The sequence below is a fragment of the Peromyscus eremicus genome, chromosome 6, assembly GCF_949786415.1.
Source record: "Peromyscus eremicus chromosome 6, PerEre_H2_v1, whole genome shotgun sequence".
Taxonomy (NCBI): Eukaryota; Metazoa; Chordata; class Mammalia; order Rodentia; family Cricetidae; genus Peromyscus; species Peromyscus eremicus.
The window spans coordinates 55,779,606-55,795,410 of record NC_081421.1 but is presented as its reverse complement, the minus strand read 5'-3'; the positions used below and the strand labels follow the sequence as shown (position 1 = coordinate 55,795,410).

The 15,805-nt window shown below is 37.6% G+C and overlaps 1 long non-coding RNA gene across 1 annotated transcript in view; it reads left to right on the top strand.

Annotated features, from left to right (window-relative positions):
- The window catches only part of LOC131912463 (uncharacterized), a 51,216-nt gene extending 35,728 nt beyond the window's left edge, over positions 1–15,488 (top strand). Inside the window, exon 3 of the long non-coding RNA XR_009379639.1 lies at positions 15,204–15,488. This is a non-coding gene — a long non-coding RNA (uncharacterized LOC131912463). The remainder of the gene's footprint in view (positions 1–15,203) is intronic.
- Positions 15,489–15,805: the final 317 nt, after the last annotated feature.

The following is a 15,805-nucleotide window of genomic DNA, read 5'->3' as shown; positions in this document are numbered from 1 at the left end:
ACCAGGAAGTGGAATGGAGATAAGTCCTGTGTTCAAGGAAATAAACAGATTAAGAAATGGAATAAAGGGAGTGGTGACCTCATGGCAAGATCCCACCAAACTAAATTTTCAACCTGTGAAAAGGAATTGAAGAAAAGCTTAGAGCAGGGTGTGGTGGGGCACATCTTTAATCCCAGCACTGGGAAGAAAGAAGCTGGTGGATCTCTGAGGTTGATGCCAGCCTTGTTTACAGAGCAAGTTTCAAGACAGCCAAGTTTAGGCAGTAAAAGACAGGAAGCTGGTGAAGACGTAATTGAACAAGGGGGCCATGTTCCAGCCTCAGTAAGCAGCAGAACTTGGCAGCTTCAGTCATGTGGTTCTGGCTTTAGAGTTAAGAATAGAAGAAAAGGATTATAATGGATTGCCTTGGATAATCCAAGATGTTAAAGATGCCAGTGTTGTGGGATACCTGCCAAGGAAAGCTGCTAACAGGGCATGGAAACCGACCAAGAGAAAGAAGTGTGTTTGTTGTAGACAACAAAGCTGAAAAGAGCTGGAAGAGCATTTTGACATCAGACATGGAGGTTCAGAGTTTGGAGTTTGCCCAGCTGGTTTTAGGTTTTACTTTGGTCCAGTATTTCCTTGCTGTGCTTCCTTTTCTGCATTTTGGAATGGAAATGTATATCCTAGATCAGTATATGTTGGAAATATGTTATTTGCTTTCTGATTTTGATTTTTATAGGTGATTACAGTTAAGAGATTGCATGAATCTCAGAAGAGATTTGAACTTTGGACTTTAAAACATTGTTGAGATGTGATAGACTATAGGGACTTTTGAAGTTGGACTAAATAAATTTTGCATTATGATATTGCTTATGGGGGCCAGGGAATGGAATGTGGTAGTTGAATGTAATAGAATCCCGTAATCTCATAGGAAGTGGCACTATTACAGGGTGTAGCCTTGTTGGAGTGGGTATGGCCTTGTTGGAGAAAGTGTGTCACTTTGGAGGTGGGCTTTTCTATGATAAAGACACCACCCAGTGTCTCAGTTGACTTCTTGTAGCCTTCAAGATGTAGTAGAACTCTCAGCTACTACTCTAGCACCATATCTGCCTGCATGCTGCCATGGCCCCTGCCATGCTCCCCGCCATGATGATAATGGATTGAACCTCTGAAACTGTAAGTGAGCCACTCCAATTAAATGTTTTACTTTATAAGAGTTTCCATGGTCCTGAGACTGCCTGGCTTTCTCTCTGTTTGTTTTTAGATTCCTTCTCTGTCCTAAACAAATAGGTAAGCAGGAAGAATGAGAGATGTGGATTTAAATGATGCCAGAGCCTGGGTTAATGAATAGAGAAAACTTGGGTTGAGTCTATTATTTTCTTCTTGACTGGGGCTTTGAGGATTTTATATTTTACATAGTTAATTTTGTCCATGACTGAATCGTGTAAAATAAATTTTAAACAAGCAAAATCCACACTAAATTTTCCTTATTTAAAAAAAAAAAAACAAACATGCAACTGAAAACACTATAGACACCTGGTCTTTTGATGAGAGGTGTATTAACCCTCTGACTTTGATTCAGCCTTCTGAAAACATCATATAAAAAGCTGTAGTCTTTGGTCTGAGCCAGGTGGACTAAAGAAAGTTTATGTCAGCACCCAAGTTCTCCTGATTGAACAGCTCAGTATGGTGTACAAGACATACACTGATGGGTGAAGAGTATTGCCTTTGCAATGGAATTTCTTTCATAACCAATGATACTGCTGCATAACTCCAATAGAATGGCTGTGGTAATATGTGCAATGGGTTATTACAAAGAGATAAAGAATGGCCAAGTGTTATCACTGGCCTTTGACTGACATAGGACACATTACAAACAGAGTGAGAGTCAGAGAAGGGAAAATAAATTACATGATGAGGAGCTCCTAAAACATCTGCCACATCATAGTATGTCCTCTTACATGTATAGTTATTAATGACTGCAGGTGCTGTGACTCAATAAATTGACCACATTCACTTTCTAGTTTTTATTATTCACAACCTTAGCAGTTGACATCCATATTGTGTGATTTAATACCTAAGTATACATGATAAGGAGAATATATATATATATATAAAATATATATTATATATATATATGATAATAAGAAGAATGATTTTTATGATAAAGACATAAATGCTCAATCATGGATGTATTCATGGGGCTGTGGTAGTTTGAATATAAATGGCCTCCTTAATCTCATTGGGAGTGGCTCTATTAGGAGCTGTGGCTTGTTGGATTGAGTATGGCCTTGTTGGAGAAAGTATGTCACTGTGGGGATGGGCTGTGAGGTTTCCTGTGCTCAGGATACCACCCAGTGAGTCAGTAGCCTTCTCTCATCTACTACTTCAGCATCATGTTTACCTACATGCCATCATGGTCCCTGCCATGATGATAATGAACTGAACCTCTGAAACTGTAAGTGAGCCCCCTCAATGAAATGTTTTACTTTACAAGAGTTGCTGTAGTCATGATGTCTCTTCACAACAATGAAAACCCTAACAAGACAGTGGCTATGAACTTTTTAAGGTCTTTTTTTGTAAGATACCTTTAACTTGGATGTGTTTCAGGCAACGCTCCTGAATCATTCCTGAGACAAATTAGTTTAGGCCAACAAAATGACCCTCCTTCTTCCCCCTTCCTCCTTTCCTTTTCCACCCCCCTGCTTTTCCCCTTGCCCTGCCCTCACCTCCAATTTCCTCCTTTTTCCTTCCCTTCCCTCTTTTCTTTTTCCTTTCTCTTCTCTATCCCTACTTCCCACTCTGTTCCCTTATCTTCTTCCAGCCTGGTCCAGCTCTGTAGCCCTGACTGAGCTGGAACTCAAGGTACAAACCAGGCTGCTTCAGACTTGCAGTGATCCTCCTCCTGAGGCTGAGTCCTGAGACTATGGGCAGGCTCACACTGCATCCTCAGCTTCTTTCCTTCTTTCTTTCTTTCTTTCTTTCTTCCTTCCTTCCTTCCTTCCTTCCTTCCTTCCTTCCTTCCTTCCTTCCTTTCTTCCTTCTTTCTTTTTCCTTCATTAGCTTGCCCCTTGAATAGAAAGAAATGACTTATTTTGAGAATGATTATGTTTAACATCATAGCTTAAGAATGGTTCAAGTAAAATTAACTGTTCTGTGACTTGTGAATTATTTCTGTCTTCCACTAGTACTGCTCACAGAGAAATGTCAGAGGGAAACATGCTGCATAACCCACCACTGATCACTGTCAAAAATAATAGGTGGCAGTAGTGAAGTATAAAAAAAAAGGGCTCATTTATTTATCACTCTGTCATTTTGTCCCTTCACTTTCGCCATAATGAATTTTGAACACTTGAGTGAGAGGTTTGGATTGGCAAAGCGTGAGCCCCACATGGTGGTTTACACAGCACTTCTCTCTTGGGACATCTAAATACTGAATATTATAGGCACATATTAGTACTTCTAAGAGAGTAAGGCATGTAAGTGAATTTAATCATGTGTCAGACTTTTAAAATAACTTTCAGGAAAACAGAGGGAAAAACTAAAACAAACTTGAATTTGAGTGAAGATACAAAAATAGGAACTGTGTCTTGATGCATATGTTGAGTGATAGAAAATGCCCTCAGGAATATTTTCTTTCTGTTAACGGTCAGTTCTGTCTTCAAGTGATTTATTTTTCTAAAAGGTAGAACAGGTGTGGTCTCTCTTTGCCAAAGTCTTCCAGAAGTTCATACCTGCCCCAGGCTTCAGGTTTCAAGGCTGTTTAGTGAGACTGTAGAGTAGCATGCAATGCAAGACCTCTCTTATCACAATGACATGAGGGGACTTGCCAGCACAGCTTTTTCCAAAAGCTCTGTGCTGTCTGGTTTGGAGAAGCTGAATTTGTCATTTGAGGGGTACTGGTATGATTAGTTTTTTCCTTAAGAAAACTATCTTCTTGTCACAAGGTTTGACAAAATGGGGCTTAAGGTTTATGTGTATGCACAAACTGAGTGGCTTTCATTTTAATTTTTCAAATGTCAGTGCAGGCCAAGGACTAAACATGGTCCTTTTCAAAACTCAGAGACATTGTTATTATAGTAACATAGAGAAAAGCTGGAGGTCAGAAGGAGAGTGTGATTTTGCTGTTTGAAATGCAACGTTTTGCCATGAACTCTACAAGAAAATAAATAGAGGTAGGTCAAAGGGAAAAACACAACAGTTCCATATTTCAAATCAGGAATCTCACCTTAGGTCAGATACCATTTATTGAAAATGCCTGACTTTGTGAAAGAACTCACATAATGGCCTTATTTTCTTTTAAAAATACACAGTATGCTACATAGGTACATTTATGCTAGACCTGGTCTGCGTGACCAGTTCATCTGAAGGTGCTGCAGGACAGTCATGTGCTCAGGACAGCAAAGAGGTAATTGGAGCAGATCATTTTGCTGACCCTGACTGCTATAAATGGCTACACGAAACGAGGGGAGGAAGATCAACACAGCTCGAGTTTTGAAGTGAAATTTTATCTTATTTCTGGCACCGTGAAAACTAACCTGATCTTTATCTATCTAAGAAAAAACATTCCTGTGTGACCGGCCAGCATAACTCCTGACGATTTCCACATACCTCTCGGCAGCTATGAAAGCCCCATTGTATGAAAGCTTGAGATCAACAGGATATTTAAGGCCGGTTAGTGTGATCAGGTTCATCTGTAAATTGCACTTTTGTTTTAAAATCTCTGAAGGATCGTTCAGTGCTCTTCACATTTGTTCAATTTTCCTCCCTTAGGCAGATAAAAAGCCATGAACCAAGGCGAAAGGAGAAAAACGTATTAAAGTACACTGTCTATTGTTGTGGATGGAGGAGTTGAGTCTACCACTCTGGTTTTCAACTCCTTCCTACTATTAGTGAGTCAAGAATGTTTAGCTATGTGTTTTTACCAAAGACACCTAACATCACATGGACTCCCATTGGTCAAATGACTCCCAAATCATCTTCTTGTACTTATGCCTGAAGCTGAAATTTTTCCAATTTTGATAATCTTGATTTCTACAAAAATATTGTAAGTTCTCACTTAACTGTAGAATAGAAAGAGAGAGAGAAAGAAAGAAAGAAAGAAAGAAAGAAAGAAAGAAAGAAAGAAAGAAAGGAAGGAAGAAAGAAAATTTAGAAGAATGAAATCAAATGGTGACTTCCAGGGAGTGCACGTTGGTGGATGGAAGAAGAGGGAATGAGATATTGGACAAAGACACAAGCTCTCAGCTATGGGATGAATAAGTTCTAAGGGTAACTATACAGCACCACTTCAGATTAATATTCACTTACATACAACAAATTTGCTGAGAATCGATCCCAAGTGTTCCCACCACATCTGCAAAGAAAGCTGAATGTGTGGGTGATGGATGCTGTAGTAGACTTTTTTTATTGTGGTGATAATTTCCATCATATAAAAGCATATCAGACAAATTTCTCATCTTAATGTGTATAATTTTATGTCAACCTTACTTCAATAAAGCAGAGGAAAAGTACGGAAAATGTGTTGGTGTATGCTCTGAGGTTTGATCTTTAAGCTCATCTTTTCATACAAACTTCACAATCAGCTATTAGTTTTCATGGATGCTTACATGCACACACACACACACTCACACACACACACAAGAGTGTGAGAAAGGTAGACAGACAGACAAACACAAATATAAAATGTGTGCATCAGGATAGCATTGAGGCCATAGATCAGGTTTGGAAGAACTGACAGATTTAAGCATTTTGGTTTTTAACCCATGAATAGATTTATATAGCTCCATTTTAACGGTCTTCCTTAGTTTTCTTAGTAACATTTCATTGCTTTTTATGAAGAAGTTATATATGCTTTCTGAATGTCTGATAGATTTTGACAGTTTCTTTTTAAAATTTTTATTAATTTGCATATACATGTACAGTTAATTCTTTTATGTCGGCAGTATATCCATTGACTGTGCTGGGACCATTTGTTTATTCTAATAGTTTATATAGGTTTAGATTTTCTCTACATAGTCATGTTCTTTTGAATAACAGTCTTTTTCTTTTTCCCTTTGAACTACTTTACTTGATACACACAAATTTAAAATGCTGGTAGCTCACTTTTTCTACGTGTATCTATGTGTGCATGCTTGTATGTTTATAATTTACATCTGTGTGGTGTATGAGAATGAGGTATATGTATAAGTGAGTTGTGCTGCATACATCTATGCAAGGAGGCCAGAGGAGGATATTAGGTGTCCTGACCTGCAACTCTATGTCTTATTGGAAACAAAAGCTCTTACTGGAATTATACCTAGGCTGGCAGCCAGCAAATCCAGGAAATCTTCTGTGTCCAACCTCTACAGTTCTTGGGTTACAGGTGCACTTGGCCATGCCAGGATTTTGTTGTTGTGTGGATTCTGTGATCTGAACTTAGCTCATCATATCCAGTCCCTGGCAGCTTCCTTTTGAACTGCTCATTTGATGTTTTAAGTGACCCTTCGTGTCTATAAATACTTGTAACATTAATTTCTCACGAGTCTGATATTACTATAAATGTAGTATTCGTCTTTTTGTTAATGTTTTTATAGGATTAATTTTCTATCCTTTTGCTTTCGACTATGGGTATGTGAGGGCCTCACATGTGTATATGTGTAGACAGACTACAGTTGGCTTGTTTTGGCATTGAATTTCATCCCAATAAAATTAGTGATACAGTTATTTTCAACTTTAATTTTAATGTCTCAAGTAAAAAATTTTGAACAAAGATAAACAAAAGTATAGAGTAAAGTAAGTGATTAGGGCCTTAGCCCTTTATCAGGAAAGATTAAGCCCAGAGTAGGTGGTGCAACAGTATAATCAGGAAAACCCGTAAGCAGTGTTTTCCTTAGAGCTATACTAGGTAGGATCATGGCAGCAACCATTGCTGTATATTATGAAGTCATGAGCAATACGTGGGCTGGTTCATAGGAAAGAAATGAATTACAACATCATCTAAGTCTCCCCAGAATGGAGAATCTAGTGCCTCATTTCTAGGACAGCCTGATTCTGCTATGAATTGATCTCCTGTTTTATGGAGGGAAGAGATACAATATTAGGTGGAAACAAATTACAGTTTTTTACTGCATGATTACACTAGTTGGTAAACTGAAACAGTATTTTTCTCTTTTGTTACTGTAGACTATGCTCATTCGTAGGATTATTTAGCAACAGAAGACACATGAGCAAGGTGACTTCAAATCCGTAAAATTTTTAATAGATCTGTTCCTCATATAACCTAATATCTGGGGCCCTTCTCAGAGAAACTGTGCTTGGGTCATGAATTTCTTGCAGATCAAATGTTCTAACCACAGAAGAAGGCTGTCTGGAATGCTGCTCATCAAAGGTATAGTGTAAACACAAATGTGAAAACTTACAGTGGTTTAGTGTCCTCCTATGTAAAATAAGTGAAGATGATACTAGCTAGTTCTTAGAGATAAATTTCAGTTATAAATCACACATGAAGCTATTGAAAAAGTGCCTAGAATATACAGAATGTGTGAAATTGATTATTTTTGTCGTTATCCTTGCCCTTATCATCACTTAAGTACAGACCTTGCTTTAAAAGTTTCAGGTCCCTAGACGTAAATGACTCTAAACTTTAAGTTGCAGCTCACTGTTGACAATGTCTCAGCATCAACACACATCCTGTTTATCATGTCACCATCAACATATAGGGAGAACTCATGAACTAAAAGTACAGCTTTGTAAATTTCTATGACAACTATCTTATTTCATCCCAAGGATGTGATAGCAACAGAGTAGAGGATTTGATGTAGGAAATCCTCAACACCCACTTCAAAGATTATCTTTCAGGTCTCTCACACTGTAACTAAGATTTTGAAATTCTCTGAAATTTATTGCTGGGCATGGCTTTAAGCTAGAATTCAAATAATTTATATCAAGTTAGGCACGGTGGGACATGCCTGTACTCCCAAGGGTGGGATGTCTGAGACAGGGCTTTTGAGGATCTTACATCTGAGATCAGCTTGGACTAGGTAGTAAGGCAGGACATAGGTTCAAAAACCTATTTCTTGTGTTTATATTCATTATGATATGGCATAAGATGGTGATTTGTATTTATATTGTGATTTGTAACTCAAAGGTAAATATACCTAAAAATACAAGGTGTTATTGTTAATTACTGTCATCATTCTGTGAAAAGGTCATGGAAGTTTATTTTTCTTCTACCTTTCAATCAATATCCTATGTTTTCCCATTGACCCTTTCTCGTGCACATCCCCATTGAGATTCTGGTGACCATCCACATCACTTTCATGATTTCAACTTTTTGAAGGTTTTTCCTTTAACAAAATCATGCAATATTTGCCCTTCTGTGCCTGGCTCATCTTTCTTAGCACTTACTTAGGTATTCTGAGGATCATGCATGTTGCTGCAAATAGTATGATTAGCCTCCCAGATCTAGTTGGTTGGTATTTCATTCTGTACACAGATCACACTTTTCCTCTTTGTTCTGTCCATAAATACTGGGATTACTTCTATGTCCCGACTACTGTGAACAATAATATAAAGAACATGAGTATGTATTCATCTGTTGATAGTCCCTTCAATTCACAAAGATATATACCCAAAAGTGGGATTATTGATCATATGGTTAATTCACTGGTTTCCATAATGGCTGCACTCACTTATATGGCCAGCAACAGTTGAGCAAAGTCTTCTTGCTCTGTATCCTCATCAGCACTGATCTGTCATAGCTATGAGATGATATTATTTTGGGGTTATATCTTATGATGAACAGTGTTAAGAGGTTTTGTTCATGTATCTGTGGTTACCTGCTTGTCTTCTTGTGAGGTGTGCTTAAGTAGATTATGTCCTTTGTCTGTTTTTAATTGGGGATATTTTTCTTTGCTATTGAGTTGTTTGGGTTCCTCGTGTATTTTTGGTACTAGCTTCTTATCAGATGTATGGTTTAGAAATATTTTTTCTCAAACCAAAAGTTTTATGTAAATGCAATATTATATTTGCTTTTTTTGTGTGTTCGCTAATAATTTTTTATCACTTCATTAATAAATACCCTCAATCCTTTTGCATTATTTAGGAGACTAAATTTTTTATTCAGTCAGCCTAGGCAGGACCAGGATATTTAATGATGTGAAGACTCTGCACAGGATAGAAATTTTATCCTTAAAAAATAAAATCAACTTTAAAAGCCTTAATATATTCTTAGTTATTCCCATTATTATAGTCTTAATTTTATCTTCACATAAACATTTTATATTTTTTCAAGAGTCTATTTTGGGAGCCAAAGTTCTAATATTTTTGTTACCTTTAAGTAATCCCAAATATTGTGTGCCATTTTCTAAAACCCTATTTCAATTCCTTGCCTGGCCTTTGCCATTCTCTGCCTTTTCCTTCACTTATCAGTCTTCCTCTTCCCCGTTAAATGCACGGTGGCAAGTACAGCAGGCTGTGAGGACGAAAGGTTAATGGATGGATTTGTCAAAGTCATGGTCGTGAAATATCACACAGGGCTGAGGGTGGAGCTCAATGCTATTACTCTTGCTTAACTTGAACGCCAGCACTGCACATCTTTAAAAAATCACGTATATTATAGAACATTTGTCTTCTATGAGCCTTTGAATAAGTATTCAAATTATTTTATTGTGTGGATAAGAAAACTGAAGTCCAGAGAAATTAAAGTACTCCATTGTCCCGAAGTTGTAGCTTTTTCTCAGAGATAGAATTCACTTTTGACTATTCCATAGTGACGAGTCAAAATCCTAATCCTTGAGAATTATCAATAGATGAAAAGGACAACATTTTCCTCAGGATATATTTATTTTACACATTACATAATACTTGTTCCATGCTCCCTGAAAAATATTTTATAAATGACCTTACTGTTCTAATACATACACAAGACATACCCATCCATTCATTAAAAAGAAATAAAGGGACTCCTGGAGTACAATGAGAAAAAGGTTAAAGAGCGTCAGAGTTTGAGAGAGTCAGACATAACTAAGAATTTTCACTATGTTTTTACCCTACATGCTTATGCAAACAAATAAAGAAATGCACTTCATCCCTAGAGAATTATCTGCTTATTCTATGAAATATATTAGGTCTCAGTTTGGACTGAGAAGTTCAGTTAGTTAACAAGGGTTGTTTATGTGTTGCATGGTCTCCACTATTCAAAGACTAATAAAAGACATTCTCAACACATGTTGTCATTAAATACCACCTTTTAATATCTTCATTCTCTTACATTGTTGACTTCATGGGCCTTTAAAGCACACAAGTTCTGTTCAAAGCAGTAAAGTCCACAAAATAATTTTTAAGCGTGTTTTAGCACTATAGTCTCATTGTTCCACATGTCTTTGGTTGTGGCACCATAAAGCTTATCCTATGTCAGAAAACCTGCCCTGAGGTGCCTCTGTGGAGGTCCACATATGAAACATTAGAAGGAAGTGACTTCTGAGAACATCCAGCAAATATCTATTGTCTTCAAGAATGTTGTAAGAACCCCAGGCTGCCAGAGACCATGGATTGAGCTCAGGCATTCTGCCCTTGGTTGTACTTTCAGATAAGCAGCCTCTGCCACAGCTCTTACTGAAAATAATGAAGAACTAAGGCAGAAATATAGGGAAGCTATGTTTGTATTGTCAGCTCAAAGATAATGTTAGATGATAAATGCTTTTTAATTCTGGTCATATTCAACATGTGTTTTTATTTTAACAAGAGGATAACTAATATGTTTAATAGTAGAAAATATCTTAGGGACAGAAATAGATATCCTTTCTCAGATAATGGCTTGTAAATATAACACACATATATACATATGCCATATTTCTTCGAGTTAGAGTGCTAGATTTTTGTTTGTTTGTTTGTTTGAGACAGGGTTTTTCTGTGTAGTTTTGGTGCCTGTCCTGATCTTGATCTGTAGACCAGGCTGGCCTCGAACTCATAGAGATCCGCCTGGTTCTGCCTCTTGACTGCTGGGATTAAAGGCGTGTGCCATCACCGCCTGGCTACAGTGCTAGATTTATATCCCAGCCCTGCCACTTATAGCTGTGTGACATGGGAAAATTTTTTCCATGTTCCTACTCAAAAAAAAAAAAAATGACACCCATCTTTCATCTCATTTGTAGTGAGTATCACTGAGCATAGAACATGAGCTAATCTTCTCAATCATAGCACAAATGTCCATTCTTCTCATATTATTGGTGGCTAGCATTGGGTTGAATGTATAACTCTTGTTCAACACATGTATCTCCCTCGTGTTTACATCTGTCAATCTAACATGATTGATTCTCTAAAGAATTAGTTCTAACCATGGAACCTGTCCAATTGTCTGAACTCAATATTTCTGAGTAAAATTCAAAATTGAATAGATTTTTGTTGAAAAGCCTCTTCTTATACCTTGGAGCTTAATAAGAGCATCTAGACAATGTGAGAGTATGGTTAGTGTTTCCTTTTGTTTGATTGGTTGGTTGGATGGTTGGTTGATTGGTTGGTTGGTTGGTTGGTTGGTTGGTTGGTTTTGTTGTTTGAAGCACTCAGCAATAGACAGAGATCATAGAGGCTTTTTCTTTAATCAGTGAAGCAAAAGAAAAGAGAGAGGATAACTAAAAGACAATCAAGAAAAAATAGAGACTTAAATCCACCTCCATACTTCTCTCCACCAAAAAAAAAAAAAGAATTATATTTAGTCTAGAGAAAGAGAAAAGAAGACTGTTTTCTGCTGAGTTTGCTAGTAATTGTTGCTACTACAACAGATACCTGAGATTTCCATCTTGCAAAAGCAAAAAAAGCCTGTTTTGATTTATGCCTTTGGAATTCTCAGTTGGCTGGGGCAACTGTTGGGAGTGTGTGGCAGAACGTGTACTCACCTCAGGCCAGGAAGCAAGACATCAACAAGGATCGATGAAGGTCCCATAATCCTCTTCTAGGAGTTGTTCTAGTAATTGGAAGATGACCCCCCGCCCCCAGGCCAAACATATAGATTCCAGCATATCCCAACAGCACTGCATGCTGGTGACTCTGGGGCCTTAGGGAAACATTACAGATCTAAGGGACACATTGATTTTTTTTTTTAAACTTGAGTTCATTTTGAAAAAGTAAAAAGCAGGTTGTGCTTGATGTGACTTCCTCTTACATTCTTGTTTTCTTCTCTTGATTAGTAGATAGATTGAGAGGGAGCTCTATCAAAAGGTAGAAATCTCCTGCTTAGGGCAGTGAGAAGCATCCTCAGAGCAGGGCTTTTGGTAGATTCTTATCTAAACCCTGTGGGTGTGTGAACTTCAAGTTCAAGCCTTTTGAGAACAGATTGAGGCACGACATTCCTGGTATTTCTCTCCAGTGGGAACAGAAATACCCATGGAGAAAGTTTCTCATACACTCTTTGCCAAAACATCATACTCCAAACTCCCACAGTGCTCCCTTCTATGAGGAATTCTAATTTGCTTCAAAAATAAGTCCAGTACTTACATGGAAGAAAACTTCATTCTGATAATGACATTAAGAGAAGTATATAATGGTGAGCAAGAAATGGTAGCTTAGATTATAAAAAATAATTACTGTTCTTTTGATTTTTATAGGAGTAAATAACTTCTGACTACAAATTTCTTTTTTTTTAAAAAAGGAAATTCTCTATTGAATGTAAGAGTTGGTTCAATTGTATGTGTAGCAGCTACTATTTCTCTAGGCTGGCCAAGATTCTCTAAACACACACACACACACACACACACACACACACACACACACAGAAGGTGAACATCCAAGGTCCCATCATATGTTTGTCATTAAACATATCTGCACAAAGCCATGATATGGTATATTACTCTTTTCTAGAAACTGTGAAGAAATTAGAGCCAACCTATTGAGGTAAAAAACTCAAATAAGCTTAGTATATTGTTCTGATTATTATAATATCCTTTTTAAATGAAATGTTATGGCAAATAAGCATATTAGAGGAAATACCAAAATATATTTATAAGGAAATGCTTAGGGCCGAGTGATGGTGGCACATGCCTTTAATCCCAGCACTTGGGAGGCAGAGGCAAGCAGGTCTATGTGAGTTTGAGGCCAGCTTTGTATACAGAGTAACTTCCAGCACAGCCAGGTCTACACAGAAAGAAAATGCAAAAACAAACAACAACAACAAAAAAAACCCAAAAGTTTAGCTAGACAGGATAGTTCATATCTGCAATCCCAGAGTTGGCAGCCTGAATTAGGAGGATTCTTGCAAAAGTGAGGCCAATTTGGATTGTATACAGTGAGTGACAGTTTATCCTGGGATACTGAGGGATATTCTGTCTTAAGAACACAAAAAGAAAATGCTTCTGTCATTTTCTGTAATTAACATAAGGATTGGGAAGAAGGTAGAAGATGGAATGATTAACAATTGCTGATAAGGTGAGGATACAAGATGGAAAGCATCACACCAGCATGACATGGAACCAACACAATGGGCTCTTCTTTACAGAATAGAATCAACTGTGTCCTGTGACACCAGCAACACAGGGTGCCAATAACACAGGGCGCCAATAACAGTGGGCTCTCCTGTACAGGACAGGATCAACTGTGTACAGTGACACCAACACCACAAGGAGCCAATAACAATGGGCTCTCCTGTACAGGACAGGATCAACTGTGTACAGTGACACCAACACCACAAGGAGCCAATAACAATGGGCTCTCCTGTACAGGACAGGATCAACTGTGTCCTGTGACACCAGCAACAGGAGCCAATAACAATGAGCTCTCCTGTACAGGATAGGATCAACTGTGTGCAGTGACATCAACAACAGAAGGAATAAATAACAATGGACTCTCTTTTACTGACTAGGAATAGGATTAGCTTTGTCCAATGACAGCAGCAAAATAGGGAACCAAGAAAAATGGACTCTCATTTACTGAATAGGATCAACTCTGCCTAGTGAGTTAAGGCCCAGTGCAGAGCTCAGCTAATGAATAAAATATGCTCCATTCAAGTGGCAGATTATTGAAAGTGCTCAGATAGCTAGGCTCACATTTCAAAAGAAAATTTGACCAAAAATGATAAGCATAGCATAATTTGTCAATTGTTGTTTAAAGAAGTCCCAAAGAAATGGTCTGCAACCACACAGAATCTCTCAACCAAGAGCATGTAGAGACCAACACTGGGAATCCTTGAACATCAAATTTCTTAATTAAATACAAAGATGAATTCATTAATCATTTTCATTGTGATTATTAAAAAAACTAATAAACCTTGAAACTACCTTCATTTTAATATCATTTGTTCATTTACTAACAGTCAATAATGAGTACTGGACTGGCCAAGATAGTTTCAGCAGAAATAAAATGAGCTAAAGAAAAAAAAAATTCATGAACTATATGAAGTGGAACATAGATCCTCACAAAAACAACTAGTGGCTCCATTACTACTGTTGAATAACTCTTTTCAAAGCCAACTTCAGACCACCTCAAAGACAACAGGATTCATTGAGTCTTCAACAGAAAATGAACACAGCCCTTTAAATACCCCCAGAAGGATTAGCCGGGGTAAAATTCAACTAAAGAGGAAAGCTGTCATTCAAAATGTAAGCCCTCTCCTCAAAAAGCAAGAACACTGATTAAGTTCCTTTCCATGTGGATCGAACTTCCAATCACAGATATCATTTGTATGTGACAAGGTCCTTGAAGACATTGGTGCATGTATCTGGCTGTTTAGTGGTCGCTTTTTACCATTTTGCCTGTTGTTTATTCTGTGAGTGCAAAGCCCACATCTATAATACATCATAAAGGAGTCTGAATGTCTTTCATATTTTCTGTGGTAAGAAATGTGGTTCTTCTCTCCCTTACCCATACATACCTGTAAATATAACTGTTTTTAAAATAATTAAAGCTAAAAAAAAGCAACTGCTTTTAGAAATGACCTAGGTCAGGAGACTTCCTCGTTTTTATTGCCACTTCAAAGCCAAACCAGATAAACTGGCTTAAGGTATAACTTTGGCCTTTGGTGGAATTCCACACAGCTGTCTGAGTAGGATGCTTTTTAAGATCACAGGATTTTGCATGTTTTCTGGTCCATCTATACTCTATGTTCAGAATGGTAAAGATTTATTTTTTGGTCCACTGCTATAACAGACAGGATTCTGGTGGCTCTGAGCAGTTCATTCATCCTTTCTGAAAGTCGCATGACAGTTGTTAGCTCTGCTGCCCAATTTAAACTGTTTACATTTCCTTTCCAGGATACTCCAACCAGCAGGATGGACCGCAAGCAGAGCCTGGCAGTAGAAAAGCTGCAAGTGCCTGGATGCCACGTGTTCCATCTCTTTCAGATAGCCTTGACTCATGCATCCTGTCTGGGCTGATGTTGGTTTTCTGATTGCAGAGTGTCTGGAATGTCCTCAAATGTACAAGGCACCTTCCAAGGGTCAGTCCTTGTGTAGAGTAGCAATTTGTGCTTTCCTGGGCTTTTCTGTCACTCTCTGATTCTACTCAGGAGTCTGAATAAAGCTGGTTTTCAGTAGGAATGAAGCCTTTGCTTAAATACCCCCAGTTCTAGTGCTCCAAAGGGAATTTAACTAGAGAATCTCTAAGCTTGAGATAAGAGCAAAGTAATTTTTTTTACATCAGACAATTTACATTACAGTTTTAAATGAAAATTTTATTACTAAAGAGAATAGAATTTTTTGAGTTATTAGTGTTATATTTAATACATAATCCAAATTGAAAATGAATATCACATGTGAAGCAAAATGTTTATGGAGCTTCTCCCAACATTAACAATTACACCAACTTTTGAAGTTTCTCTGCTCAACTGTAATAGTAGATAGTCTGAGAATCATCC